The sequence below is a fragment of the Formica exsecta genome, unplaced genomic scaffold, assembly GCF_003651465.1.
Source record: "Formica exsecta isolate Colony F162 unplaced genomic scaffold, ASM365146v1 scaffold677, whole genome shotgun sequence".
NCBI classification, from domain to species: Eukaryota; Metazoa; Arthropoda; class Insecta; order Hymenoptera; family Formicidae; genus Formica; species Formica exsecta.
The window spans coordinates 97,359-102,437 of NW_021853441.1; the positions used below are offsets into that span (position 1 = coordinate 97,359).

The window sequence follows — 5,079 nt, forward strand, 5'->3', positions numbered from 1 at the left end:
GGGGGGGAAAGGTTGAGAGAAATGGAGGGATGAAAGGACGAGGCGTAAGGGAATGGGCAGGGCGACTACCCTTCAGCAACGCGTGTCGCATGTACCGGGAGGAGACGCGTATCCTGCAGATGCCGACCAGAAGAATTTCGGACAAAGCTGCTTGTGGAATATCGCCACAATGGACGAGCGCGAGTGCGCTTCGACTCGGCCCACTTGGATGATTTATCTCGGATGCTATTTGTGTATAATATCGCGAACAACAATTCCCGTTGGGACACGTCGATGATATTCCGGGATAAAGAATGATCCGGGCGATTTCATGAATTATGTCGAACCGTTGAAAGTCCATTCGAAAGTGACCGCAAAGGATCGATAAGATCGATCGCATCGCTTATATATTAATAGTGTTAGAAATCCTTTGTAGAGATCTTTGTAGATCCTCCATCTCCCAAAAAATTTGTTGCAAAAGATTCGAAACAATTATGGAATAATAATAGTATCATAAGAGAAATGGTATTGAAAATCATATTGAATTAAATCAATTTTTCAATATTTTATCATAGCTAATATTTATTAAAAAAGAATCAAAAAAATTCGTAGATGAAAAATATGTCTCCGAATTCTTTTGGGGAGAATCCGCAAAATTATGGTATTTATCTAATTGATCTGTCAAAAAATAAAAAAGAAAGACAACAGTACACGGTGTTCCCAAGCAGTCTCCTATCTAAGTACTAATCGTGCTCAACGTTGCTTGACTACGGTGATCGGACGAGAACCTTTTTACCTTTTAATTGAGCTTCCAAGCAGTCTCCTATCTAAGTACTAATCGTGCTCAACGTTGTTTGACTACGGTGATCGGACGAGAACCGGTACTTTACAACGTGATATGACCGTTGCCGAATGAACATATTTTCTATTGTATCATAAGAAATAAAAATAACATGTATTTTTAAATTTTTATAAGAGGCAACAATCGTGTGTGTGTCCATAAGTAATAATAATTATAAAGAAAATTCTGTATAATATTTAATTTGCTGTTACAATCAAACGCATTACATTGTTATAATTGGGATTGTATTAATTTCTTATTTAAAATTTCAATTGAAAATATTTCATTTATTAGGACAATTAATGTTAATTATGAAAAACTATATCAAAACTGCAATATAAAACTTTAAAGCGACATAATATTACCTGTCAGCAATTACTTGTCAAAACACCTGTCAAGTATTGGACTTTGAAACCTGATTTTTATTAAATAAGAATCAAATCAAAATCGTTTCGAAAAATAAAAAATAAAACGTAAAATATAAATCTTTTTTTAATAGTACCACGAAAGTGTGATATTTGATTGATCTATTAGGGAAATGCAAAAAAAACTGCCAACAGTACACGGTGTTCCCAAGCAGTCTCCTATCTAAGTACTAATCGTGCTCAACGTTGTTTGACTACGGTGATCGGACGAGAACCGGTACTTTACAACGTGATATGACCGTTGCCGAATGAACATATTTTCTATTGTATCATAAGAAATAAAAATAACATGTATTTTTAAATTTTTATAAGAGGCAACAATCGTGTGTGTGTCCATAAGTAATAATAATTATAAAGAAAATTCTGTATAATATTTAATTTGCTGTTACAATCAAACGCATTACATTGTTATAATTGGGATTGTATTAATTTCTTATTTAAAATTTCAATTGAAAATATTTCATTTATTAGGACAATTAATGTTAATTATGAAAAGCTATATCAAAACTGCACTATAAAACTTTAAAGCGATATAATATTACTTGTCAGCAATTACTTGTCAAAACACCTGTCAAGTATTGGACTTTGAAACCTGATTTTTATTAAATAAGAATCAAATCAAAATCGTTCAGAAAAATAAAGAATAAAACGTAAAAGATAAATTTTTTTTTTAATAGTACCATGAAAGTGTGATATTTGATTGATCTATTAGGGAAATGCAAAAAAAAACTGCCAACAGTACACGGTGTTCCCAAGCAGTCTCCTATCTAAGTACTAATCGTGCTCAACGTTGCTTGACTACGGTGATCGGACGAGAACCGGTACTTTACAACGTGATATGACCGTTGCCGAAAGAACATATTTTCTATTGTATCATAACAAATAAAAATAACATATCTTTTTAAATTTTTATAAGAGGCTACAATCGTGTGTGTGTCCATAAATATTAATAATTATAAAGAAAATTCTGTATAATATATAATTTGCTGTTACAATCAGATGCATTATATTGTTATAATTGGAATTGTATTAATTTCTTATCTAAAATTTCAGTTGAAAATATTTTATTTATTAGAACAATTAATGTTAATTATATAAAGCTACATCAATTCTGCACTATAAAACTATAAAACGACATAATATTACCTGTCAGCAATTACTTCTCAAAACACCTGTCAGATATTACCTGTCAGCAATTACTTGTCAAAACACCTGTCAGATATTGGACTTTGAGACTCGATTTTTATTAAATAAGAATCAAATCAAAATCGTTAGAAAAATAAAGAATAAAACGTAAATAATAAATTTATTTTAATATTATTACGAAAGTGTGATATTTGATTGATCTATGAGAGAAATGCAAAAAAAATTGCCAACAGTACACGGTGTTCCCAAGCAGTCTCCTATCTAAGTACTAATCGTGCTCAACGTTGCTTGACTACGGTGATCGGACGAGAACCGGTACTTTACAACGTGATATGACCGTTGCCGAATGAACATATTCTTTATTGTATCATAACAAATAAAAATAACATATCTTTTTAAATTATATTTCATTTATTAGAACAATTGATGTTAATTAAGAAAAGCTATATCAAAACTGCACTGTAAAACTAGAAAGCGACATAATATTACCTGTCAGCAATTACTTGTCAAAACACTCGTCAGATATTGGACTTTGAGACCTGATTTTTATTAAATAAGAATCAAATCAAAATCATTTAGAAAAATAAAGAATAAAACGAAAATAATAAATTTTTTTTTAATAATATCACGAAAGTGTGATATTTGATTGATCTATTAGAGAAATGCAAAAAAAAAAAACTGCCAACAGTACACGGTGTTCCCAAGCTGTCTCCCATCTAAGTACTAACCGTGCTCAACTACAGTGATCAGACAAGAACCGGTACTTTACAACGTGATTTGACCGTTGACGAAATAAAATATTGTCTATTACATGATAATGAATAAAATTGACGAAGCGTTTTTTTTTTTTTTTAAATTCGCTCTCTAACAGATCAATTATAATAATTGTTTAGAAATAAAATCAATAATTATTACAAACTCTATATGATATAATTAATAAGAAAAAAAACAAATGAAATCAAACTTCCATTAAGCATTGCAACGCATTTTGCTGATTTTAAAAAAAGATTGATAATAATTGAGGAAATATTTCAAAATCAACATACGTTTCCTATCAAGAGTACACATGTTTTTTCCTATAATTTTTTGGCGAATTATGTAGCTAATTTAAATCATGTAAGACGATGGGAATCAGAAAAGGCCATTAACTTTCGAATGCGTGTTTAGTATCGATAGATTTACTCGTCTTGTCGTGGCGAGGGCTCGGGATTGACTGACTGCTTAGTCGCATCCTTCCTTCACCTAGCGCCTGTTTACATTTCTTAATCTGTCTCGCTTTGTCCTTACAATAACAGTAGAGTGTGTGTGTGTGTGTATGTGTATATGTGTTGTACGAAAATAATTTAAAAGAAAATATTATGTTATTTTTTTTACACATATTTGTAAGTTTCAAAATATTTTATATTTGTTTTTATCTTATGTTTTTTTATTTTATAGTTATATATTTTATAGTTTTTAATGACTATATCGGAAAATCATTTTTTCAAACTACGTGCGCTTTAAAAAAAGAGCATTTATTCAAAAATTTGGAACAACATTATCAACATTATCATATACAATCTAATAATAAGCAGTAAATATGAGGGAAAATACAAGTCAACATTTTAAACTTTCAGCTGAGGGGCTAGAGCTGAAAAACAAAATGGTATGTCGACTTCGGTATCTTTCCTCTGGCTTCTCGACTGGTTCCTGTAGCTGGCACGGTACCTAGATCCAGTTTTCTCTCTTCCGCGTCATACATTTTCGTTTCCCGCGAATGACGACGGGGAAAATCGGTCTGGGCAACATGCCCGCGCCACGTGGAGCGTCATGTAACAGGATTCTTGCCGTTCTCTCTCTCTCTTTCTCTCTCTCACTCTCTCTATATGAGCAGGGTGAGGACGAAGACTGCGGAGGAGGAGATTTTCTCGAGTTTCAGAATCTACGCGCGCGTATCCCCAGCTACCGTTCCCCGGGGACCCCGGGACAGGTGGCTGCCGCTGAAGTCTCAGACGAGACCCACGCTCCAGGAAGCGTGCCCTCCTCCTCCCTCTCCTTACGTACACGACGGGGAACGACTTCCTCGGTAACATGTGGTTGTCGTAAGAGCGGCGATCATCCCGCAGGAAGTTATCCCAGCGTATCCCGGGAACGAATTCGTACGCGGGCGCGCATTTGCGGTATTAAACGCGACCCGATGACTCCGCTAACGCGCATTAGCGGTTTAGGTGTATCTTACATGCGTGCAAGCGACCGCAATCGCGCATTCCCTCTGCTATGTAGATCATAATGCAAGATTACGAATTCCAGGCTGCGAGCGTTTGCGCGTTTCGTATTAATTATTGAACGCGAAAGCGTGCGGCTTCAATTTAAACGGGAATGATGGTAATCTTGAAGAGATTCGCAGACTAGATTGTTCTCTCTTGAGATTCTTTCATTTTTATATTTAAATATCATTCAATATAGTTAAGATATAATTTCAGATTGGATATCTTCTTATATCCGTTTCGCGAAAGGGCTTTGATATAATTCTCGATATATTAAATAAAAAACCTTTTCTGTTGCTAAAATTATTTGTCCCATTCTTCGAGAGACACGCTGAGATAACCGCATATTGAAAAAGCAAGATTAAAACGCACTCGACAATTTAAATTTTCAATATCAATCAAGCATGCAAATTGCATGGAATGCGCAGCGCGAGATACACAG

The 5,079-nt window shown here is 34.0% G+C and overlaps 3 pseudogenes; all 3 read right to left on the minus strand.

Moving 5' to 3' along the window:
• Positions 1-1,371: 1,371 nt before the first annotated feature.
• Positions 1,372-1,491, minus strand: LOC115243055 (annotated as a pseudogene).
• A 484-nt stretch (positions 1,492-1,975) lies between these two features.
• On the minus strand, positions 1,976-2,095 carry LOC115243052 (annotated as a pseudogene).
• Positions 2,096-2,615: 520 nt separating this feature from the next.
• On the minus strand, positions 2,616-2,735 carry LOC115243053 (annotated as a pseudogene).
• Between the last annotated feature and the right edge of the window lie 2,344 nt (positions 2,736-5,079).